This window comes from Suricata suricatta, chromosome 14 (assembly GCF_006229205.1).
Source record: "Suricata suricatta isolate VVHF042 chromosome 14, meerkat_22Aug2017_6uvM2_HiC, whole genome shotgun sequence".
NCBI classification, from domain to species: domain Eukaryota; kingdom Metazoa; phylum Chordata; class Mammalia; order Carnivora; family Herpestidae; genus Suricata; species Suricata suricatta.
In genome coordinates, this window is record NC_043713.1 from 79,965,029 (window position 1) to 79,991,813 (window position 26,785).

At 45.7% G+C, this 26,785-nt stretch overlaps 1 protein-coding gene across 1 annotated transcript in view; it reads right to left on the minus strand.

The window, feature by feature from the left end:
• The window catches only part of RPH3A (rabphilin 3A), a 265,035-nt gene that overhangs the window by 238,059 nt on the left and 191 nt on the right, over window positions 1–26,785 (minus strand). The gene's annotated exons all lie outside the window — the stretch shown is intronic.

The window sequence follows — 26,785 nt, forward strand, 5'->3', positions numbered from 1 at the left end:
AAAGCACAATACAAGAATGTGCTAATTTAACGCAATAAATATTTACTAAGAAACTAGGAAGGGCGGGCCCCTGGGTAACACTATGTATTCATTAACCGTTGCTACGTGACAAGCCATCCCAGGTCCCAGCCAACAGCCACTTCTCCTGCGCACGCAGCCCTGCTGAAGAGGGGTAGGCCCGCGGGGGAGGGGGGGGGCGGCTTGCACCCCTGCGGAGCAGTGGGACCATGACCTCCCCCCTACTCTGTGCCAAAGCCTGACATATCACTGAACCCAATGCCCAGGGGTGAGGAAGTACGCGGTGTCCCAAAAGTTTTGGTGCAGCTTTAAATTTTAACAACTTTGGGGGCGCCTGGGTGGCTCAGTCGGTTAAGCCTCCGACTTCGGCTCAGGTCAGATCTCACATTCGTGGGTTTGAGCCCCGCATCAGGCTCTGTGCTGACAGTTAGCTCAGAGCCTGGAGCCTGCTTCCCGTTCTGTCTCCTCTCTCTGCCCCTCCCCCTCTCATGCTCTGTCTCTCTCTGTATCAAAAATAAATAAAACATTTTAAAAAATAAATTTTAACAACTTTGGAAGTTATAAATGCTACAAACTTATAAAACCTCGCTTAAGATTTTCTTTTACTTTCTTTTACGGTTTTTTAGTATTGTAACTTTGAGGACAAGACTTCTAATTTTTGGTTTAAATCCCTCTGGCTGAAGACAACAGGCATTGACCAAAACAAGTCCCTGCAAGGTCACATGACCAAGGGCATGGCTCCAGAAAAGGAGAAGGAATTCAAGTTGATGGTGCAGTTTAAGGTGCCTGAGGAGCTTGCATTCTGTTTGGGTGACGGAGATGAGCCCTGATCATGGTATGTGAGGCAAAGAAACACAAATAAACAAATATGAGAAACGTTACTTTGGACTTCCACTGCTTAAAACAAAGGTGTTGGACGGCACTCTGTTTCATATGCATCATTTCATTTACTTCCCGCGGCAAGAAAATGAAACAGATAGATGCTAAATATGAAGATCAGAGAGGGTTGGTGGCTTTGTCGAGGTCACACAGTAAAGTGACAGAATCCAGATTAAATCCGAGATCTGATTACAGAGCTTGTGCTCCTGATCTCCTGACTAGATACTGAGTTCCCAAAATTGAATGTAAAGTAATTCATTGAGTTCCCAAAATTAAATGTAACAGGAGAGAGAAGGAATTGAAAGTCTTCCTGGAAAAGAGGGGCGCCTGGGTGGCTCAGCTGGTGAAGCAGCAGACTTCGGCTCAGGTCATGATCTCGTCGTTTGTGAATTCAAGCCCTGCATGGCTCTGTGCTGAGAGCTTGGGGCCTGTGTCCTGCTTCGGATTCTGTGTTGCCCTCTCTCTCTGCCCTTCCCCCACTCATTCTCTCTCTCTCTCTCTCTCTCTCTCTCTCTCTCTCTCTCAAAAATCAACATTCAAAAAAATTCTTCTTGGAAATGAAACCCTTTTTCTCTGGGTCCCAGAAGTTTGAATTTGTTAAAAAAGAAAAACACAGGTCCAAAATGGTGTCACTTGGGGGCACCCAATTGAGCGGCGACTTCAGCTCAGGTCATGATCTCAGTTTGTGGGTTCAAGCCCCGTGTCGGGCTCTGTGCTGACAGCTAGCTCAGAGCCTAGAGCCTGCTTTGGATTCTGTGTCTCCCTCTCTCTCTAACCTTCCCCTGCTTGCTCGCTCTCTCTCTCAATAATAAATAATAAAGATTAAAAATTTTTTAATTAAAAAAAAAGAAAGTTGACGGGGCCCCTGGATGGCTCAGTTGGTTGAGTGTCCAACTTTGGCTCAGGTCATGATCTCACGTTCCTGGGTTCGAGCCCTGCATCTGGCTCTGTGCTGACAGCTAGCTCAGAGCCTGGAGCCTGCCTGGGATTCTGTGTCCCCTTCTCTCTCTGACCCTACCCTGCTCACGCTGTCTTTCTCTCGTTCAAAAATAAAAATTCAGGAAAAAGAAAAATTGCACAAAATGCACGTGGAGTATTATTTAAAGTTTAAAAACATGCAGAGCGGGGCGCCTGGGAGGCTCAGTCGGTTAAGCCTCCGACTTCGGCTCAGGTCAGATCTCATGTTCGTGGATTCGAGCCCCACGTCAGGCTCTGTGCTGACAGCTAGCTCAGAGCCTGGAGCCTGCTTCGGATTCTGTGTCTCCTTCTCTCTCTGCCCCTCCCCCTCTCATGCCCTCTCTGTCTATATCCAAAATAAATAAAACATTTAAAAAAATTTTTAAAAAAACATGCAGAGCGATTATATGAGGTTAGGGATACAGGTTACACGCACAGGTAGCAGAAATACAAAGTGTGCCTGGGAACGCCAACACCAAGTTCAGGCAGCGCTTCTCTCTGCGGAGAGAGTGGCGGGTATGCTTGCCGAGGAGTCACGAGAATCTTCAGATACACTGGGGATGTTCATTTCTCCATCTGCTGCTGGGGACATTTCTTATTCTCTATGCCTTTCAAAATACGCCCCAAGTAGGTCATAATAATTTAAAAATTGCACCCCAGCCATGGGGAGAGAGTCTGGGGGGCTCCCTCTATAGTCTTGCACAGGCTCTTTAACCTTCCTGAACCCACACTTTCTCTATAACTGCCTCCATTTCTCCCTAGGGCCTCACTAACAAAGCCCCCAGCCCACCGGGCTCAAAACTCGGCTTCCGGCTTCTGGCTTCCGGGCAGCCAGGGTCTCAGTTTGCATGGTAAAGGAGCTCTGCTTTCTCCACCAGTGTTTTTTTTTTAATTATTAATTTTTTATAATGTGTATTATTTATTTCTGAAAGAGATAGAGAGAGCACCCTGGCACCTTACTTTTCTAAACTGCCCATGTAGAAGCCACTTCCCCCCACATGAGGACCCGGCTTTCTGTGTGGCTTGGAGAGGAGGCTTGGCTTCTTGGCTCCTTTCCCTTGTAAAATGAGGGGCTTTGCTCGCATCATTTCTGAGGCTCCTTTCAGCTCTAACAACCCACCACCCTCAGACTGCCTTTACGGCACACCCATTCTATTTATTTAAAAAAATCTATTCATCATATCCCATTTGCCTTTGGTTGCTGTAATAATTTTAGATAATAGTTGCACAGAATTAACAGAAGCCAGAGAAATGGGTCAGATTTTTTTTTAATGCAGGATTGAGCAATATACTGAGGAGCATAATTACCCCTCTTTTCCCTTTGCATTCTAACAGGGCATAGTAAAAAGCGACCAGTGATTTCTTTTCCCTCCCATTGGCTCAAGGAACTGGCTAAGGTTAATGTTTGCTGTTAATTTGAAGACAAACCAAATGGCATTTAGAGAAAGAGAAGCACTCTGTTGTAAAAAGTACTTTTTAGGGGTGCCTGGGTGGCGGTTAAGTGTCTGACTCTGGCTCAGGTCATAATCTCACGGTTTGTGGGAGCTTTTGTGGGTTCGAGCCCCACGTCGGGATCTGTGCTGACAGCTCAGAGCCTGGAGCCTGCTTTGGATTCTGTGTCTCCCCCTCTCTCTGCCCCTCCCCTGCTCAGCTCTGTCTTTCTCTCTCAAAAATAAAGATAACATTTTTAAAAAGTGCTTTTTAATCACATACCTGACGTTGAGTATCCGAGGGTCTGAAGGCAAGCCTGGCACCCCCAGAGGGAATGCTTTTCCTGTCCTCAGGGTAGTTGAGGAAAAGGATTCCCTGAAAGTGGCTCTTGGTGAAACTCACAAACACTAGTGGATGGTATCGTTCATGGCTTCTCTCTCCAATTTCACCTGCCTCCCCAAATGCCTGGCTGTGATTCTGGTGTGGTCTCTTGTCTCTTAAATGCACTGTTCTTTGCTCAGCATGATTTTCATTTTACGGCTAACCAGAAAGGCAGTTTGATTTGAGCTCACTTTCTGGCTATAAAACCTTCAGGGCCTTCCTGTGGCCTCTATCACATTAAACACAGATTCTTCCGCCCTGAACCTGATTTCAGCTTCCTTGGGAAGCCATATTGGATGGCTTGCTCCACGTGCATGTGTCCTGGGACCTTAAACTTTACCTGTCCACCCTGATTCAATCTGTTCCCTCCATTTTCCGTGCCTCTCCTTCCCTTTTTTTTCCGATCAGCATCAAACGTGTTAAAAAGAATTCAACCCATTGTATTTGAAGATCTAATTGCCCTTACTATTAAGTGATTAATAATTATTTAATTATTAAACGGGCAGCATCTCACCCAGCAAGTAGAGGGGAGCTCCAAAGGGCTGCAGAGAGGGAAGAGGTGTTAAAGGCAGGAAAAGAAGTCATAAACAGAAAAAAGGATTATTTCAGGGGAGGTCACCTTCATTTGGGGACAAAAAGGTCTAAGGAGGTGGATTACTTCATCTTTCTTTGGGGGATGGAGAGGGCCTGTGTGACAGATTACCTGATTGGTGCCAACCAGAAAATTCCCGAAATTTCTTGGGGAGGTTAAAAGTGCAATTAGGTCAGGTATTTAAGCTCTAGGTTGGTGAGTCAGTCCAAGTGACACCATTTTGTTTGTTTGTTTACAATTTTTAACATGTATTTATTTTTGAGAGAGACACAACGTGTGAACAGGGTAGAGGGAGACACAGAATCAGAAGCAGACTCCAGGCTCTGAGCTGTCAGCACAGAGCCTGACGCGAGGCTCGAACCCACAAACTGAGATCATGACCTGAGCTGAAGTCGCTGCTCAACTGACTGAGCCACCCAGGCACCCTAAGTGACACCACTTTGGACCTGTGGTTTTCTTTTTCTAACAAACTCAAACTTCTGAGACCCAGAGAAAAAGGGTTTCATCTCCAAGAAGACGTTTTTAATGTTGATTTTTGAGAGAGAGAGAGAGAGAGAGAGAGAGAGAGAAAGAGAGAGAGAGAGAATGAATGGGGAAGGGGCAGAGAGAGAGGGAGACACAGAATCCAAAGCAGGCTCCAGGCTCTGAGCTGTCAGCACAGAGCCCAACGCGGGGCTCAAATTCATGAACCATGAGATCATGACCTGAGCCAAGGTCGGATGCTTAACCGACTGAGCCACCCAGGCGCCCCATGTGCAACTTTCTTTTATTGCTCTTAACAGCATGTTTTTTGCAGGATTCACCCCTGTGGATTCAGAGTCCTACCCTACCTACCTACATGAATCTAATGTATATATCCACATTCCTGTTGAGAAGGGGCTAATCTGTATCCCCACCTCCAAATACACTGTGAAAAATATTATAAAGGGAAATGAAATGAAATGAAATACTGGAAGTGCCTGTTTTGGGAGCTTTCCCATATTAAATGAGCTATATATTTTTCCTATCCACCTCAAAGGGTTGCCATAAGAATTAAGGAACACGATGACAATAAAATTAACATTTATCAAGTGCTTATGTCCTGCTCGGCTTCAGGCTTAGACTTCCCGTTTACTGTGCATTAAATCTTCAGTGCAATCCTGTTGGGGGAGCAACTAATCTAGTCCCATTTTACAGATGAGGAAATCGAGGCTCAGAGAAAAGGGAAGTATAAGAGTTGCCATGGGAAGGCGACTGAGCGGCCACTTTGCTGTGGAGAGCTGTGAGCACTGACAACCCCCACCCACAAACCTGGGATGACCCGAGCCATTTGGAAAGCACTAGCGGCCATTTTATTGCAGGCCAGATAACAGATCCAGGCGCCACCAGGACTGACGACCCCCACTCTCAATCAGGACTGTCTCAAACTGGAATGCCTCACCATGGAATTCCAGCGTCCCCCTCCCCACCGAAGTGGACAGCCAATTGAATCCTGCCACCGTCCAAAGATGCCCCTACGTGGCTATCAGCCCACCTGAGCTCAAACCCGGAACTCCTGCACCCATAAAACACCTTGCTCTCCCATACCAGGCGCGACTTCCCTGACTCCTCGCTCCAGAGTCACAGAACCTCGCCTGGGAATTGCAGACTCCAATAAAGGCCTTCTTGGCTCCATAACGTGGTCTCTTTGTCCTCCCATCTCTGCCTCCATCTATTAAATCTTACAGGAAGTGACTTGCCTTGAAGATATACTGCTGGAAGGAGGCAAGAGTGAAATTGAGGGCCCTGAGAACACTTGGCTCTAGATCCTAAACTAGATAAGGAGTCAGGGCAGAGTCGGGCACAGAGGGAACTCTCAGTAAATGGTAGTTGCTGTTATTATTAATAATGAACCATTTTGAAACTGGGCAGCGTTATCAGAGCTGGCATTAATTATTCATCTCACCTGGGGAGAGTGACTGCAATATAGTCTGTATTTAAATTAAGAGGGGAAAAAAATAGATGACTGAGTGAATCAACCTTTCCCCAAATCTGATTCTAATTATACCCCCGGGGAGAGCCTTGAATCCATGAACACTGGAAAGTTTGCACTACAATGATTCGGAATATTGTTATGCAATCTTGTTTCACCAGACTGAAGGTTCAGGGTGAGGAAACCATGCACTTATTTGAATACATGTGTCATACCAGTGTTGGGGAGAAAGAATTTTCTCTGCACGTCAAGGTCCTTCCAGCTAAACTAAGAATCAAATTGACCTGAGACAGGTTAACAGAAGAAAATCAAAGTTCACAGTGTGCATACGAATCCACACAGACAAGGAAACTCCAAAGACAGTGAGGCTTCATGATGTTCCTTCAAGCTAAGAAGAGGCGTAGGAATCTGAGGACCCAAAGGGGAGAAGGATCCTTCCAAGGAAGGGGAAAAGAGATATTTGGAAAACAAAGGCTGCCCTGTTATGCAAATATATTTCTTAGGTAAAGAAGCAGCTCTGTCAGTTGCTTTCTTCTTGGTCCTAGCAGGTAACTGAGCAAAAGGTAAAGAGATTTCCCTGAATCTGGTGGGTTTTGATTGCTTTTAACTCAGAATGTTCATACCAGAGAAGCCCATGTTGGGGCCTCAGACCCTACACCGGGCACGATGCATGGAGCTGAATCCTCCATGCACGGTCACTCACTCGGTCCTCACAGTACAGAGGCACGGACTGTTGTCACCTCATGGTACACACCAGAGGCTGATGCTGTAAGGCAAGTTTCCCCTCTGACCTTGGAGGCCTAGGTGTCAGCTTCTCAGAATCATTAGACAATAGAAGGGCACACATTGCCCAAGGCAGGAGGGACCACCCTTGTAACCCCCAATCCGGAAATGCCAGCTAACACCCTTAACATTTCTAAGGGCGGGCCTAGAAGGCTAGTCACGCCCTACGTGAGGGTGGGCCCACTCGGTAATTGGTCAATACTCTAAATGTTGTGATTGGCTCCCACCAAAAGTAACAATGTATGGTTAAAGTTACTGCCAATATTGATAGGCGATAGTGATTGGGTCACTATACATGTGTCACAATTTCCTGTAACTCCCCCTTCCCAAACCCATAAAGGCCCTGCCCCCCCCCTTTGTTCAGGGCTCTCAGGACGGATCCACTGCGCTGGTAATGTCTGTGAGCCCAGGCTTAGACCCGGCCAGCCTAAACCCGTAGTAATAATGAAGCCCTTTGCTTTTGCATGTGTGACTCGGTCTCCCTGGTGGTCTCTGGTTTTGGGGGATGATAATGAAATCTTGGGCATAATAATGCTGAGGGGTTCAAACCACTTATCTAAAATCACGGGGACAGGTGGTAGCTGTGACATAACAAGAAATATTAGTTCGTGACAATGAGCTCCTGAAACTCTTGTGATTTCCTGAGTGATGGGATTCTAGGAGGATCTTTTGTTTTTGTTTTTTAATTTTGTTTTATGTTTATTTTTGAGAAAGAGAGGGTGGGAGAGGGGAGGGGCAGAGAGTGAGCAAGACAAAAATCTGAAGCAGGCTGCAGACTCTGAGCCATCAGCACAGAGCCCGAAGCAGGGCTTGAATTCATGTAGGATCATGACTTGAGCCAAAGTCAGACACTTAACCAACTGAGCCACCCAGGTGCCCCATCTAGGTGCACCTTTTGTAGTATTTGATCTCAGTCCCCCGTTCCTGGAGCTTCTAAGACCCTTGAAATCCTTACAGTGATGAGTGTCTTTTTGTATGCTAATGAGATGACTGGGGCGGGGTTACATAGCTTCCGGATGGAAGCTGCTCACCCAAGAGATCAGTGCAGGACAGTCCTGACCTCATTCCAACCTCCAGGGAGGGGAGGATGCTAAAGATGGAGTTAACTGCAATGTCCGATGATTCAATCATGTCCATGTAACAGAATCTCTATAAAACCCCTAAACAGCAGGGTTCAGAGAGCTTATGGGTCGGTGAACACATCCATTTGCCAGGAGGGTGGCACACCCCAACTCCACAGGGACAGATGCCCCTGCACTCATATAGCTCACCACATTTACCTCTTGATGTGGCTATTCAGCCATATCTTTTATAACATCCTTTATAATAAGCCAGTAAACATAAGTAAAGCATTGTCTTGAGTTTCCCTGGTTCTGTGAACCATTGCAGCAAATTATCAAACCCAAAGAGGTTTTTTTTTAACCTTTATTTATTTTTGAGAGACAGAGCACGAGCAGGAGAGGGGCAGAGAAAAGGAGACACAGAATCCGAAGCAGGCTCAAGGCTCTGAGCTTCAGCACAGAGCCCAACACGAGTCTCGAACCCACAAACCGTGAGATCAAGACCTGAGCCGACTGAGGACACTTAACCGACTGAGCCACCCAGGTGCCCCTAACCCAAAGAGGTTATTGTGGGAACCCCCAATGTAGGGGCCCATTCTGCCAAAAGACCTGTAGAGATCCCGCTGTAAGTCACCAAGAGGAACGCGCATATCTCCAGCTTGTCTAGAAAGTGTGACCCTGGTGCAAGTGAGGTCCCTCAGTTGAGGATCGGGATTGAGTCGCTCTCCTGGGAGACTGAGCGTACAGTGTCATATGGCTTATTGAGTCCTGCTTTCCTTTGTTTTAGAGAATGTGCCCATGACCTCTTGATCATGATGGATTAGAGACTGGAGTTAGTTTTCTATGACCTTTAATTAGTTTCAGTGAGTGGGCAAATTTTCAGATTAAAATTCCCTTCCTGGTCAGGGGCACTTTACCCGTAAATCATCATGTTCACCTTTAAAACAAAATAGCCTTGTCATAAGCTTCAGTTAATAATAAAACAAACCTCTGCTGATGTATTTTGAGTGATGAATTATGTTTTTTGATCTTCTGTATTGTACCTCGTTTCTGTTTTGATTTTCTGTTTTCGCTACCATGGAAATAATAATTTTTTCTGGAAGTAACAAACAATGTAATCATTAGAAAAATGATGTAATCACCTATGGTATATAAAGATCCTAAGCATCATGTAAGAGTCACCTTGGGAGTCACCTTGGCATGGTGACCGAGCGGCCATTTTGCTGTGGGTTGGAAAAACACCGTGCACCGACGACCCCCACCCTCACCCGCAGACCTGGAATGTTCCGCGCCAGTTTGAAAACAGCCAATCATGGAGCCTCAGCTTCCCACCACCCTGACAGAGGAGGCAACCTATCCCATCCCGCCACGTCCCTAAAGTGCCCTTATTTGGTGGTCTGCCCTCCCAGGACCAAACCGGAAGTCTTTCACCCATAAAATACCTCACCCCTCCTGTACCAGGCGAGACTTTCCCGGACTCTCCACTCCCTGGGCCATGGGACCTCGCCCGGTAATTGCAGATCCCAATAAAGGCTTTCTTGGCTCCATAACGTAGTCCCTTTCCTCCCATCTCTGCCTCCGTCTATTAAATCTTACACATCACAGTAAAGTGCAATCTTGCCACCATTCACTTTATCTGTCTCCTTTCTTATAGATATTGCGCCGACACCAACTCCCTACTCAGGGACCCTTAGACTCTTTAGCGTGGGCTGGTCCCCCACACCCTACCTCATAGTCAGTGGATCAGAAGCACAGGTCACAACCTGGAGCTTGCAGTGGTATCTGGATTGAAGGACTGAGCCTTTATCCTGTGGGGTCTGTGCTAACTAGTGTCAGAAATGAATTACTGGACCCCCAGTTGGTGTCCAGAGAGTTGGATAATTGCTAGATATAAGGGGGAAACCCACACATTTGGTGTCAGAAGTGTGAATAGTGGGAACAAGTTTTCCTTTTAGAGGCAGACACTGTTTCTGATTGGTGCCCACTCTGCAGGGGGCAGGAGCGGGGCAGGTAAATGCCAAATCTCCCCAACCCCTAGGACAGTTTTGCAACGTTGCATTTAAATTTTTTAAACAAGGACCCCTGAGTGGCTCAGTTGGGTAAATATCCGACTTTGGCTCAGGTCTTGATCTCACGATTTGTGGGATTGAGCCCCGTGTCAGGCTCTGATCAGAGCCTGGAGCCTGCTTTGGATCCTGTATGTCTCTCTTTCTCCATGCCTCGCCTGCTCACTCAGTCTCTCAAAATAAATAAATGGGTTTTTTTTAACAGATCAGGAGGGGGAAGGGTGATGGGACATCATTAAAAGTTTTCTTTATGCCTGATTGTACTTACTATGCTATTCCAACAAGAATAAATTCACATTTGCAATTAAAACATGAAATTCTAAAGAACATCCAAAATATCAGATGAGCAAGTTGCAAAAGGCCATGATATCCCAAGCTCTAAATAACCCATTCATTTGTAAATCAAATTCCTACAAATCAAATTCTGATCATCAGCAAGCTTTAAACCCTACACAGCTTGACTACAGACACCCTCACCTCAAATATAAAAACATTTTTTAATGTTTATTTATTTTTGAGAGAGATAGAGCATGAGCAAGGGAGGGGTAAAGAGAGAGAGAGAGTGGAAGACACAGAATCCGAAGCAGGCTCCAGGCTCTGGGTTGTCAACACAGAGCCCAACGTGAGGCTTGAACTCACGAACTGTGATGAGATCACAACCTGAGCCAAAGTCGGACACCTAACCTGCTGGGAGCCAAAGAAAGGATTAAAAGAACTCGGGTTGAATGTTGCAGGGAGATAAACAGCGGTCAAGTCCTAGATAACTGTTGGCCTCAGGGACTGAGATTATCATCTGTTAACCTTGGGCAGGTCCCCTGTACCTTGTACCCCCCCAGCATTTTTTCCCCTTCTGCATTCTTTCTTCCCCCTGCACAGGTATATAATCAGCCGCCACGATTAAACGTTAGAGCTTGATCAGACCTCCTGTCTTGCTCTCATTCTTTGTGTCTCTTGTCCCATCCATTCACCCGTTCCCTCCTCCATTGAATGACCCCGCGGGCCGGGGCACTAACCGATGGAGCCACCCAGGCACCCCTCAAATATAAAAATATTGAAACATAACCACGTAAAATATGGAGAGAACCATTGGTTGAGTTGCCATTGACTAGCTGACGTACGTTATGCGCACAGTGCTTCCTGAAATGAATCATGTATCAATCTCAATTGTATTTAGTCAAACTCAGATCCAGAAAGTAGAAGAGTGATCGCCAGGGACTCAGGGGTGAGGGAACTGAGGAGATATTGGTCAGAGGATATAAAGTGTCAGTTAGAGAAATCAATTCGTTCTGAAGCTGTAACAAACAACATGGTGATTAGCGTTAATAATCATGTATGTATACTTGAAATCTGCTAACAGAGTAGACGGTAACTATTCTCACCACACACACACACACACACATGCACACACACACACACACACACACAAATGGTAACTATGAGGTCATAGATGTGTTAATTACCTTGATTGTGGTAATCATGTCAAATGCATACACGTATTAAATCATCACACTGTACACATGAAAAATCATGTTGTATAACCTGAGTATATATAATTTTCACTTGTCAATCATAACTCAGTAAATCTGGAAGAAAAATAAATAAAATTTAATTGTTTTTAATTGAGGGCACATGGATGGCTCTGTCAGTTAAGCATCCGACTTTGGCTTAGGTCGTGATCTCACGGTTCACAGGTTCGAGTCCTGCGTTGGGGTCTGTACCGACAGCTCAGAGCCTGGAGCCGCTTCAGATTTTGTCTCTCTCTCTCTCTCTCACTCTCTCTCTCTCTCTGGCCATGCCCCCACTTGCATGCTCTCTCTCTCTCAAAAATAAATAAAAAAACATTTTTTAAAATCCTTTTTAAAAAAATTAAAAATAACGTTTTTAATTGTATGGTTTTCTTTTCATATTTTGGAGGCCACACTTCTTTTTAGGGTACACACATTCCCATAGGCCCTGCGAGGCTCAGAGACGCCCAGCACTGGACCCCTGGGTAAGGCAGCTCTCCTCCGGGCCACATAAACAGAAAGCCCTCTACGTCTTGCTAAATGGACCCTATGACTCACTTTTGTATTTCTCCACGTCGGCCCCACTGTGTCAAAGCTAATGCGGCAGGTGATGTGGAAAAAGCTGGCAGCGGAAGGTCAAGAAGACACATAATGAATGGCTGCCCCGGGAACAAAGAGGTTAATTCTGGCACCTAACGTATCTAAGGGGAAGATATTACACACCCGTATTACCAATTAACCTCACCTCTAAGAAATCGCCATTGCAGCAATTAATAGAAAATGACTGCCATCCTCACCACGAGGGCTATACAAGAGGCCAGTGTTAGGCATGGAGACTTCTTCTATAACCTCCTCCTGGTGAGTTTTCTAACCTTTCTGGCATCTTTCCCCTACATTACACTCAGTTCCGCTTTCTCCTTACAGCTGTCACCTTGATAGAGTCGCTGCTGACGGCGGTTCTGTGCATTACTTTTATTGAGCATTTACTACATGCAAGGCACCACGTAAGCACTTCCTAAGCAGGACCCCCCTCCTCCCGCCCACTTGTGGCACTCACGGCCCCTGCCTGCTGCAGCTTTTCACTTGACAGTTTCCAAAATTGGTCCTAAGAAATCCAGTGTTGCCAAGTACCCGCAAAACGGGGCCGTCTCTCTTGACTCCCACCAGCCTAGCTCACAAGAGAGCAATGCATAAATCAGACCACCAATTTATCGACCGCTGGGACAAAACTCATCTTTGCCACCAAGCACGTTTCTTCGGTTACAAATCTGTACAGGAAGCCATTCTGCACACTGTTAAGTGTCCCTTTCACTGTCCCTTGCTCACTGAGGTGGTAACGTCTATAAACACCTGTGATTCTTTGCCAAGACTTTCTCTGGTTGCCAATCCACTGTGTAGAGCAAGTCTGAAGCGTCAGGGCGACAATGGCCCCAGGGGAAGGCTCGGCCGAGGACTGTGTGAGTTGAAGAAGCAGTGCTCCCTCATGCACACAACTCGGGGCACCGTGAGCAACTTGGAAGTATGTGCTCCGCAGCCTCCGAGGGCCCCGAGCAAGCCTGAGCCTCGCTGGCCGTCAGCAAAACGCCAGAGCCGACTGCCCATCTCCGCTCACTTACCTCCCTGACTAGGACTTTGTGGAATCATCTGCCAAACGAAATCCTTGTGCTCAAACTCCTGTCTCGGGTCTGCTTCTGGGGGTCCCAGCTGGACACGGATGTCCAGGCTATCCTGCACTCACAGCGTCAACTGGGCGGCCACACCACCGAGCCCCTCCACCCTGGGAAGTTAGCTGATGCACAGACGGGTTCTCTGGCTCGTAGGTCTAGGAACTTGTAGGTTTTCTGAACTGTTCTAGACGCGCACACTGATCAGTCTGGCCTCCTTGGACTTGCTTCTACAGATTCCCAGTCAACTTCCTCTCTCTGCAGAGGACACCCAGCCCATCAGACTTTTGTGCTTTTAATGACAGTCTCAATGCAGGTGCCTTCCTGACATGGGCGGGAGGGAGTCCCTGGGCTCCTCCAACTCCTCAATCACAGACCCCCCGCCACGCTGGGGTGAGGGGATCATTTGTTTTGCTTTTCTTTTTATAGATTTTTAATTATGTGAGTTACACATTTTTAAAAATTCCCTTCTATCTAAGAATTGAAACATGAACACCTCCCCCCTGAACACCACCTTTCCCTAAGACTCCGAGTCCCTCTCTCCTCCTCACCCCTGAGAAATTACCTTTGTAGTCAGTTTGGTGTGTACAGTTCCAGGCTTTTTCCTATGAGTTTACACGGACAGACTGAGTCACAGAGAAGGTTTGGGTAGGGGGAGGATAAAACATATGCATCCTATTGTACTCATGTTACACTAGCAAGGAAGGATAGAAAAAGGAAGTTTAAAATGCAGTATGATTCTCTCAGTTTGTGGGTTCGAGCCCCGCATCGGGCTCTGTGCTGACAGCTCAGAGCCTGGAGCTGCTTCTGATTCTGTGTCTCCCTCTCTCTCTGTTCCCCCCCTGCTCATGTTCTATCTCTCTTTCTCTCAAAGATAAATAAACATTTAAAAAATTTTTAATTCAATAACATTGGGGTGCCTATCATTTACCATTTACCATAGAATCAAAAAATCTTTTAAACCTGAAAACAAATTTAACAAAAAATAAGTAAGATGTCTACTCTGAGAACTATAGACATTGCAGACAGAAATGAAAGAATATTCACCTAAATGGAAACATGTCCCATGTCAATGGATTCATAATCCATTCGTCAATGGATTTCAGTTCTGCCAAAAATGATCTATGAATTCAGCGGAATCCCAATCAAAATCTACTAGGCTTTTTAAATTGAAATTTATAAACTGATTCTAAAATTTATTTTTTAATTTTTTAAGTTTATTTGTTTTTGAAAGAGAGAGAGACAGAGCATGAGCAGGGAAGGAACAGAGAGAGGGAGTCAGAGAATCTGAAGCAGGCACAAGGCCCTGAGCTGCCAGCACAGAGCCTGATGCAGGATTCAAACTTACAAACTGTGAGATCATGACCCGAGCCGAAGTCGGATGCTTAACCAATTGAGCCACCCAGGTGCCCCATAAACTGATTCTAAAATTTATATGGAAATGCAAAGAACCTAACAAGAATAAAGCAATATAGAAGAAAGACAAAGAGGAAGGAAAAACTTACACCACCGGATTTCAAGTTAATGTTTAGCGGGGTTGGCACATGATAGACAAATAGACCCATGGCACAAAATAAAGTCCTGAAGCAGGACCACACGTAGACAGTCATCTGAGTTACAATAAAGGCATTGCTGTTGTCCAAATGGATCATTTGAATAAGTGGTCCAGGATCAATGGTATATCCATATGGACAAAAACAAACAATGAAAAATCCTTGATTCCCTACCTCACGCCATACACAAAAATTAATTCTAAAAAGAACATCATCATACTTAACATACTCTCCTTCTTGCTTCTCTCACTCAGTGATATGTTCAGAAACTCTACTTTTCTCTCTACACCATCACTCTGCTTAATTTTTTTAATGGCCGCAAGTAGCCCATGTCAGGATGTACTGCGGTTTATTAAACTATTCCTCTCTCATGGGTGCATGCATGTACTTTCTCCAGTAGTGTCTGAGAAGCGGAATTTCTGGGTCATTTCCTTCTAGATCAGTTAGTATTTCCATTATATTTGGTTTCTCCAAGTTCACTCTCAGGTAACTTAATGTTTTGGGGTTTGCCCCATAGAAGGTGGAATCAATACCTACCAAAAGCTGGCTTGGAGTCAAGATGGATGATCCCACGCAGGCACCAGGAGAATATATAAAGATCTGTTATTCACATCGTGAGATTTTTCTGGGGAGCATAGGGCAGGCACTCAAGCTGGTCTGGAATGTCTGACTTAAGAGAGGGAGGAGGCTTCCATTTGACTGTGGTTAGGGAATGGGGCTGGGAGGCCGCACATGGGGTGTCCTCCTGGCTTGCCCAGGCAGGAGGCAAGGGAAGAGGGGAAAGGAGAGAGTCTGAAAGTTGTTGATGGTCAAACATCAAAACAGAGTCACACTTTATTATAATTGGTTTCTGCCAGCTTGGGTAAGTGCCTTACTACATGAACCACATACCTTCTAGATCAATGAACAGTCAGTAGTCAATTTATCTTAGACTCTGGGCTTAGCTGATCATGTTAAGTTTGGCTAGGTTATGCTCCTGACTCAGTTTCCCTCCCCATCTTAGAAATTATTAAAGAAACCCACCAAGTCCAGATATATCTAAGCTGCTCACTAGTCTTTTACTGAACACTTACGATATGCTGTCTACTAGTCTAAGAGCTTCTGCATTAATTAACCCTTTGTCATATACCGATCTATGAAGTTACAATTATCATCCCTGTTTTACAGGCGGCACACTGAAGCACACAGAGGTGAAGTGATCTGACAAAACTGTGTACCCAACAGGTGGCAGAAATGCGACTCAAGGCCGGGCTGTCCAGATCCAGAACCCCAGCTCTTAATCATTACACCAGGCTGTGGACACCTTTAAGCCAGTGACAAACGCATGGTCCCACTATCCCATACGACTCCAGGATCCAACAGAACACAATGTGAGTGATGCTCTCTAGAGCTATAGAACACCTAACACGGCATCTGGTGCATAGTAAGTCCTCAATAAACATTGGTGAGTTAACGAATGTATTTCCATATAATAATAACAATACAGTGTTACATTATCTATGAGGTGTTATATTATCTAGATAATCAATACAATAAAATCAACTGCAGAGCTCCAGCTCACACACTGGGCATGATTTCAATGCCCCACATTAACAGCAGCATGGGAGAAACCTCTCTAGATCCATGAGATTGAAACTCCATGAAGGTATGAACCGAGACACTTTGTTGCTGTTGGACCCCGGCAGCCCAGCAGGGGCCTGGCACAGAGTATTCACTCCAGAAGCACTTGTCAGAAAATATACGGGTATTTGGACACAAGATACCTGATGAATAAATGGATGGGTACATGCATGTGTGCATGGAAGCATGGCTGTTTGGCTGGACGTTTGGGTAAATAGTAGGAAAAATGGACAGATGAGGGACCATCTGAGTGGGTGGATGAATAATGATCAGATGAACAGAAGCACAGGTGGGGGGAGAGATGGGAGGAGTAAGTAGTTAAAATCTTGGACTGCTTTTTGGTTTTTTTAAGATTTTATTTTTAAGTATTCTCTACACCCAACATGGGGTTCGAACTCACAACCCTGAGATCAAGAGTCGCACCCTCTGCCAACTGAGCTGGCCAGGCGCCCCTGTCCTGGACTCTTCAGTTAGACTGCCTGGGTTCAAATCCCAGCCCTCCCAGTTATTCCAGGAATAGAGATGGAATGAAAAGGATAACAAGGTAACCCCAAAACGAGACCCTGAGAAGGAACAAGAGGGTAATTTGCGAATGAAATATTTATGGAACACTAGAGCCAAACACCTTCCTTGTACAAACGAGAGTGCTGGAATTCACTGAGGTCAAATTACGTGTCCAAGATGACACGACTGATTAGTGGTAGTACCAGACGAAAGTCCAGGCTTTCTGACTCCCTCTTATTCATTCAACAAACATCTATTTAGCACTTCCAAGTTGCCAGGATGTATACTTGGTGCTAGAGATACAGCACTGGGCAAGACAGACCCAGGACCTACCCTCAGAACTCTGAAAATCGAGTTAGAAATAATAGTGTTATGTGGGGAAGCTCCAGGAGTCAGGAGAACGCATAACAGTGAAAAGTAGTCTAGCCTGGTGATCAGGGAAGGCATTAAAGTTAAAACCGAAAGAACTGAGAAGATAGATTGGAGACATTCGGGCAGAACGATGTGTTAAATGGCTTCTATGACCCTCGGCAAACGGCCTGATCGGCCTGGGCCTCTTTTTCCTCTTCTTCAAATGTAGATAATCAGGGACAAAATAGATGGTGCTCAACAAATGTCTGTTCTCCTTTTCTGCCCCAGGAGGGCAGCCTTCGAATCTAACTGCCATCCCAGGAGGAAAGAAGAGTGGGTATATGTATAGTCCAAAAACACAAACCATAGTTGTTTGTTTATCCATTCTATAATATTTATTGAACCCTGGCTATCTGCCAGAAGTTTTTGTAGGCATGGGTGTATAATCCCTACTCATGAATTCTAAGAGGATGTATCAGTCAGCTTAAGCTAGGTTATGCTGCAGTAACAAACACACCAAAATCTCAGCAGCTTACCACAACAAAACTCTACTCTTCTGTCACACATAATCTGCTGCGAGTCCAATTCAGAAATCCAGGCTGAAATGATACTCTGATCTCACATTTTGATCATGACGCCTTCACATTCCACACAGCGGAGAGAGACACAGAGAACTCACATCCTTTCCTATGCCTAGACCAGGAGGTGAGGCACACCCCGGTGCTCAGAGCTCATTGGCCAGCATGGATCACGTGGCCCCACATCGCTGCAAGGGGATAGGAGGGTGGTAGAGCGGATGTAATATTTGATGAGCGTTACTATCTCTGCCACCGCGGAGACACACACAAATGCGGACATAATTAAACTGCAGGGCGTGCCAGGAAGGGTCTGGCTGCAGGCGGCCTGGCCGAGGCTCCAGAATTAAGACTTCGGAATGCAGCCGGCGCACACACAGAACTACAGATAAAAAGATAAATGATGGTCTATCACAGCTCTGAATTCTCAAGACCAGGTTAGGAGCCTTGCCGAGGATCCGTCCCTGCATCCTGGCAGCATCCAAGCAATGATTTCATTTCCAAGCACAAGCCACCAAAAACAATGAGGAGCACAGAGATTCGGCCGCACGATGCCCACGGCACCTGTAAAAACAAACAGCCTGATGCAGCACGATGCCCAGAATCATCTACCGGTCCGGTTCGGAGGCTGAAAAGTTGAGCGCAGCACAGCCTGTGCCTAACCGGTACCAGGCTTCTGCTCACACACGATACTACCCACCCCCCACCCCGAGGTCTCAAACACAGATGCCCACAAGGACCACTAAATGAGAGGAGGTGGAACCAGGGGATGGGGGCAAACAAGGAGACTGTGCCCACTGAAGGGGGGCAATTGTCCCTCAACACCACCTGCGCATGGCTGCTGGGACTTCTTTTTACACGTCTAAGAGAAGCTGGAATCTGGATTTGTGTGTGATCTTAGATCTTTTTTTCTAATGTGAGAATTAAATAAAACTAATTAATTTTAAATGTTTTATTTCTTTATTTTTGAGGAAGAGAGTGCAGGCAGGGGAGAGACCTGGAGAATCAAAGCAGGCCCCAGGCTCCGAGCTGTCAGCACAGAGCCCAGCGTAGGACTTGAGCTCATGGACCGTGAGATCATGACCTGAGCAGATGTTTAATCGACTGAGCCACCCAGGCGCCCCTAAAATGAAATAATTATTTAAAACCCTCTTTAGTCTGAACAAAATGTATCTGCCATCCAGATTCATGCGGTGCACCTGCGTGGAGGGGGTCCCAGTGCAGCTGGACCCCAGGTCTCTCTTCAAGCTCTCGAACAGTGCAGAGGGGCCTTAGGCAAAATCTGAGTCTCCCCAGCTAGAGTAGGCATAAAAAGAGAAAAGCTGACCTCAACAGGAAATGGTTCTGTAAATCTAAGCGCTGGGTAAAATATTACGTACCCATTTAAAAAGGTTCATAAGACAGGACAAAGCGACATGGTCAAAAGTAATTCTAACTGAAAAGGCGATCCACAAGTGTTACACATAATATAAACAGCCCATATATTGAAACTATGTATCAAAAGCAACCTGAAAGGAAATGTATCAAAATGTTCCCAGAGCCCTCTTGGGTGATAGGATTATAGATAATTTCCACTTGTTCTTTTTTCTTTTTTAATTGATTATTGAACTTGTCCTCTTCATAACAAGGACAAAAATGCATATTAAATAATTAAACACTGGGGAGACGGGTGGGGAGGGGGCTTAGTCGGTTAAGCACCTGACTCTTGATTTCGGCTCAGGCCATGATGTCACGGTTTGTGACTTTGAGCCCCACGTCAGGCTCTGTGCTGACAGTGCAGAGCCTGCTTGGGATTCTCTCTCTCCCTCTCTCTCTCTGCCCCTCTCCCACTTGCACCCTCTCTCAAAATAAATAAATAAACATTTAAAAAGTATGTTTTTAAGTAAACATGTGTTTCAAAGAGTTTTAGAGCTAAAATAATATTAGTGGTCATCTCCTCCAAAAGCTTCTTGCTGCGCATAAGAGGCCACAGAAGCCCAGAGATGCTGAATAACTTTCCCAAGGTCACACAGCTGGTGAGCAGCAAGGCTGGGGTTGAACTCAGGTGCCTTGAATGTCAGTTCAGTTTCAAGCACTGTAGGCTACTGACCCAGGCATCATGTAGATGGGAGGAATACTACACAGAAAGGAAAAGAAAAAGGAAAGAAAGAGAGGGAGGGGAGGAAGAGAAGGAGAAAGGAAGGAGGGAGGAAAATCTTAAAACTCATCCCAAGCTTTGTAGAGCTGAGTTCCCCCCCCACCCCCCGCAAACCCTTTATCTGTGGATCTGCTCCTGTCCATAAAAGCAGATAATCTTAATTTTATCAAGACTCCACAGAACGTTTCCTCTTGCTTAGGTCCCCAAGGTACAACAACTGACAGGAAGGAACCAAAGAAGGATTTTTGCACTTCGCATTTAATTACTACTGTTCTCCGCTATTGGGTGCTCACTGGGAACTTGGATTTGAATGTTCCTCCCCAAAACCAGTGTGTAATGCAGTGGACACGGAATTAAGAAAAATTAATTTTGAATGTCAGTGGAGTCCCTGTGGGAGAACATGCTTCTATAATTTACCTTCCCGATCCATTAGTGCTTTGACAGTGTAGGGATTTAATATTTTAGTAACGTCTTACATCTTTGAACCAATCTGCACAAATCTGCTGATAAAAAGGCTGTCTTGACTAAACTATATCAAAATCCACAGCAGCTAACTTCCCCCACTGGCCTCACATACAAAATACAAAAATGATGTTAGCTAAATCTTTGGTTACAAGTTATCTTGTTGAGGGGCCCCTGGGTGGCTCAGTCGGCTGAGTGTCTGGCTTCAGCTCAGGTCAGGATCTCACGGGTTCATGGGTTTGAGCCCCGCATCAGGCTCTGTGCCGACAGCTCAGAGCCTGGAGTCTGCTTCTGATTCTGTCTCCCTCTCTCTGACCCTCCCCTGCTTGCTCGCTCTCTCGCTCTCTCGCTCTCTCAAAAATAAATAAAATATTTTAAAAAAATTTTTAAGTGATCTTGTTGAGGGTCCTGGACTATTTTCACAAAACCATAGAATGTTAAAGAAGGGCTTGGGGGGCACCTGAGTGGCTCAGTCAGTTAAGCGCCCAACTTCCGCTCAGGTCATGATCTCGCAGTTCATGAGTTCAAGCCCCACATCGGGCACTGTGCTGACAGCTCAGAGCCTGCAACCTGCTTCAGATTCTGCCCCCATCTCTGCCCCTCCTCTACTAGTTCTCTGTCTCTTTCTCAAATATAAAAAAATAATAATTTAAAAATTTTAAGAAAGAAGGTCTTGGGAGATGGGAAAGGTGTGTGGGGTGTGGAGGGGATATAGAAATAAACCAAGAGATAAAGAGAAAGAATTTAATGTTAGGTCTGGAGAAAAATAGATTCACAGAGAGAAACAGAGACAAAACACTGAGACCCAGACAGCAAAGAGACATATAGAGAGACAAAGAGATAATAATAGTGATGATGATGATGATGATGATGATGATGATGATGGAGACTGAGAGGAAGTCAGACAGAGGCAGAGACAGAAAGACAAACCGGCAGAGACAAAGTGAGGCACAGAGAGAGAGAGGGAGGGAAGGACAGAAGGAAGGAGAACGAGAGAGGGAGGGAGGGGGAAATTCTCGTCTTCCTGCAGCTTTAATGCCTACATCGTCATCATCATTGTAACAAAGTATAAACAACCTGTTACCTGGGCTCAGGGTGTCCACCAAGGTCAGGGGCAAGGTCAAAATAAAGTGAGTTGTTAGAATCCCAGATAAGACAGAAGGAGACAACTCTCTGGCTGAAGGCTAGACTCTCAGGAATCTGAGCCTTTGACGCGCCACCAGAGTCCTGGGCTGCATTCTAGGCATGTCTGCGCCCAGAGCAGCCATCCTCTGCCTGCTGCCCAGACGGTCCTGACAGGGAGTGAGTGGCCACACGGCCCGAAGCACGTCCCATAACCAGGGCCAGCGCCTGCAGACCAGGAAAACACCAAGCTCAGGGTGACTTTCAAAATCCACACACTCGCGCGCGCTCTCTCTCTCTCTCTCTCTCTCTCTCTCTCTCTCTCTCTGTCACAATCAGAAAAAATCAGAGATGGTCCCCAGCTCAAACCAAAGTGTTGTTTGCCCTCCAGACTCTGCGAGCACTCACAACATCAGGATTTGGCTTAGATCTGTCCCATCTGCTGATATTTAGAGAGAGAGGAAAAAATGATGTAGTGATCATATCAATGAGTATTTTTTTGATCACTTATTATAAGACATGCACTGAGCAAAACTTTATAAGAATTATGTCATTTCATGCTCAATACAAAACCCTCTCTACCTTTTAGGAACAGGATTTTTTTTAGGTAAGAAAACTGAGACTCAGAATTTAGTGTCTTATCTGAGAGCAAACAGCTAATACGTTTGGGGAGACGGGATTTGAACCCATGACCCATGTCTTAACCACAATGCCTCTCTTCCAAGTCTCCACTATGAAGGTTCATTTAGTTAGAGACTGAAGTCCCAAGTGGGCAGGGAAATGGTTTCTGATATCCACCACACCCCCTCTCTCCATGGATTTTGCATGTTCTGTTCCCTCTCCCTGAAATGCTTTTCCTTTCCCCCCTTCCCCGTCTCCCAGGGCTTTCATGTCTGCTCACTTTTTAGATCTTGGTTTAGTCAACTTTCTTCAGGGAAGCCTTCACTGATTTCCTTGACCAGGTCAAATTCCCCTTTATCCATGGTGCAACGTACCTTTCCTGGGTTCACTTACTGCACTTGCCGTTTTACATAGAGTTGTGCGATTCTTTGATTAGTCACAGACCAGCCCCTCTGCTGGGAAAGAATTCCGTAAAGGAGGGACGGAATCTGGTTTTGCTCATCCCTCTATCCATAGCAGTAAGGGGCCCCGGCCCCTAGTAGATGCTTTCTGGATATATGTTTAATTAATTGATTGATTGATTAATGAGTGAAATAACTAGAAATATATGCCAAAATCAAGAATGGAAATATGAAGGTGGGGAAATGCCCTAAGAAACAGCTAAAGGAGCTGAAAACAGTGTCTCTAGGGACGGGCCAGGAGAGGAACAAAAAACTAGTATTTTGATATAAATGTTATAACCTGACTTTTAAATGTATACTTGCATTACTTTGATAGACTAATTTTTTTTTAAATGGGACCATAAAAACTGAAAGTAAGTACTTTACCAGATTCTTTTTAATATAAGAAAATGAAGGGTGCCTGGGTGGCTCAGTCAGTTAAGCATCCGACTTCGGCTCAGGTCATGATCTCACAGATTGTGAGTTAGAGCCTCACATTGGACTCTGTGCTGACAGCTCAGAGCCTGGAGCCTGCTTCGGATTCTGTGTCTCCTTCTCTCTCTACCCCTTCCCTGGCTCACTTGCTCTCTCTCTCTCAAAAGTAAATAAACATTTTAAAAAATTAAGAATATGAAAGAAGGGGAAGGAAGGGGTTTTCCAAATGGAAAGAGAAGGGAGGGGGTGTGCCAGCGAGGAAGCACCCTGGAGAGCAATTCATGAAATTCAAAGGGTCTGGGTGCCCCCATCTTGGGTGGAGAAAAGTAACCCCTGAGATACTTTGTTCTGAACATCCAGCCCCAAGCCACCGGCGACACCTGATTGGACCCAGATTCAGCACCCAAGCCAAAGGCGACCAATCACAGCATGAGAAGGAGACCATGAATGAAACTCTATCCAATAGAAGGGCCGCACAGCTGGGGGGTGCGGGCTGAGCATCGAACTCTTGATTTCCACTAGGGTCATGATCCCAGGGTTGTTGGACCGAGCCCCACATGGAGCCTGTTTGGGATTCTCTCTCTCTCCCTCTGCCACTCTCTCTTGCTTGCACTCTCCATCTCTTGATAGGGATGGGGGGGGGGCGGGGAGGGGAGAGAGAGAGAAAAGAAGCCCTGCGCGGTTCATGATGGCAAATCCCCCAATCAGATCCTCTCTTGGAAAGTATAAATGGCAGGGCAGGCACTGGTTCTGACGTACAGACTTATAGTGAAATTGAAGGAGCCCCTCTATGAAATCACGTACAAAACAAATTTCCCAGGCTCTATAGCTTCGATCAGATCATCAAAGAAAACTGTGAAGAGCAAAGGTTAAGGACTAGTAGATAAAGCAGGTAATTTTTTTTAATTTCATGTAAAAATTTAGATTTCCAACTTCTGTTTCAAACACTGTGGTAACACTGAGCCTGTAATTTCTCATGGTAATGACTGCCCAGAGCTGAGTTGCAGCTGCTCCCTGTGGACAGGACATGTGTTCTCCAACTCATCGTATCTCCACCATTCTTGTATTTTCCTGGCTCACTTGTTGACATGTCATGCCCGGACCCTGTAAACAGTTGAGTTTGTAACTGTTAGCTGTCAACGAGTGGCTAGTTCAGACTAAAATGTGAGTGGCTGACACTTAGGCCTTTTTTTTAATTATTATTTTAACAGGAGCTTAACCCATGAAGATCTCTAATGATGGGATTCATAGGAGAAATAATTTTGTATCCCTCTCAGGGCACGTTTATACTCCCTACTGTCTCTCCCATTCAGGTTGGACCAAAAGAACAGAAATCCAATTCTAGACATTGTACCTCTAAAAGACTTCTAATCTTCTATAGACCTTTAGATTTCTCTGCACTCTATTTTTTAAATTGTTTTGGTTTGGTTTATTTTTGTTTGATGTGGGGTTGTATTGTTTTGTTTTTGTTTTTGGATTTGGGGAAGGATTGTTTCTGGTTGGGTTTGGGGTTGGGGTTTTTTTTCTTCTTTTTTGGTGATTTGAGGGGCTTTTTTTGTTATGTTTTATTTTTCTTTTTTTCTTTTTTTTTTTTTTTCCTTTACTTGAGAGAGACAGTACAAGCAGGGGAGAGTCAGAGAGACACAGACTCTGAAACAGGCTCCAGGCTCTGAGCTGTCAGCACAGAGCATGACACAGGGCTCAAACCCATGAACCGTGAGATCATGACCTGAGCCAAAACTGGATGCTTAACCAACTGAGCCACCCAGGTGCCCCTGTTATGTTTTATTTTCTTATGAGCTGCTGGCAATTACAGTTTTGCCTCTCAAAAGAATCTTGGCCCCTAACAAAAATGGGGGATCAGCAGCTGCCTTTGATTGCCACATACTATTGAAAGCTTCTGTTTTCCTTCCTGACTCTGAGGTAACAACCACAGACAGGCATGACTGCTGGGGTAACGCAGAGAAATTCCCTGTTACCTCTGCATAATCAAATGCTGCACAGTATGAAACTGTCTCACACCGGGCCCATTTTCCCAGCTGCTTGGCACCTGCAAAGGGACAAACTGACTTTGAATTGAGCGGTGGCGGGAGAGAAACAAAGGAATCCAACGTCAGAGTCTGCGATGTTCTTTATACCGTCAGAGTCTGCGATGTTCTTTATACCGTGAGCTTGGGAACAGTGACTTCCTCTCTGTAACTCCGACGGGGAGAGAGATTGCTTGCCTAAGGCGAGTGCCTGAGACTGGATCCACTTGAGTCAATTACGTTTGATTCACTACTTCCTGGGCATCCTGATGTGAAATGCACTACATCTGATGTGTGGGGGTGCAAAGATGAGGAAGACAGCCACAGCTCTCAAGGAACTGGAAACCCAGTGGGGGAGAGCGGACAAAATCACACAGAATGATCACAAGTATGGTTTCCAACTAAGTAAGGACAGCTGATTCTTCCATGCCCACGATTTCTTTCCCCCTTTTTCTTTTCTTTTCTTTTCTTTTGGAAACCACCATGCTCCCAATCTCAACCTTTTTTGGTCCAGGTGAGCCAGCCCCCAAGTCCAAGTTCCAAGTATGTAATTTACAACCTCTGCATCCCTGAAATTCTCCCTTCGTCCTTGCCCAGTCTTGCCACCATAAAGTCATGTGTGTGTTTACTTATTTAGCCTAAGCTGGTTCAAGTTAGGCTAAAGTTAGACTTTTCACTGAAAAGTCGTGACTAATAAAAACGTGTACAAATGCTCTTACTTGTATTACCTCCTTTCGTCTTCAAGACAATCCTATAAGATTTGTAAGAGAGACGAGCTCAGGCAGGGCCCCAAAGAGGGTAAGACAAGTGTGAACACAGTCAGTTTTACTACATAATATAACAGGTCTTCCTAAACAATATTCTTCCCTCCACCAAACTGTCTGGAGATTGGAGCCTTAGCTTATTAAGAACCCCAATTATAATCAATTAAAAAAAAAAAAGTGTGACCCTGGAGACAGGAAGACCAATCAGGAAGGAGGGTAATAAAATTTGTCCAGGCAAAAAAGGCCTAGAGCAGTGCTTCTCAGACCTTAACATGAAAACGGATCAGCTGGGGATCTCATTAAAATCCAGAGCGGAATTCCGGAGGCCCGGGGTGGGGCTGACATTCAGCATTTTTAGCCATCTCCTAAGTGGTGCTGATGCAGCGGGTCCAGGGCTCAGACCAGGGCCGTGAGCACCGGAGAAGGCCATCCATGGAATATGTTTTATTTGACTCGTACAGTATTTTAAAATTAAAAAATTTTTATTATACTAGTTTCCCTATTTTTATGTATGTTCAAGACTTTTCATTATAAAAAGTGGTTTTAAGTTTAACTACCAAAACCGCTAGGTAACTTTACCTAAATGCCTCACTTGGCGGCTTCCCAAGAACTGGGCGGATCTGGCCACGCTGCGCGCACAGTCCTGCCTCTAGCAACCGTGAGTCGTCCCCCGGGCCCCCCGGCCCCGGTGGGTCCCCAGCTGTCCCCACGGCCCGTCCGCTGAGCGGCCAGGCAGCCCCTGGGAGCGCGGCTCAGGCGCGCGTCCAGCACCCCGTGGCCGCCCGGGCGAGGCGTTAGCCCGCTGCCGGCCTGGGCAACGGGGACAGAGGGGCCCTGCTGCGCTCGGCGACAGGCCGCCGCGCCCCGAGGGACCGCTCGCACCTGG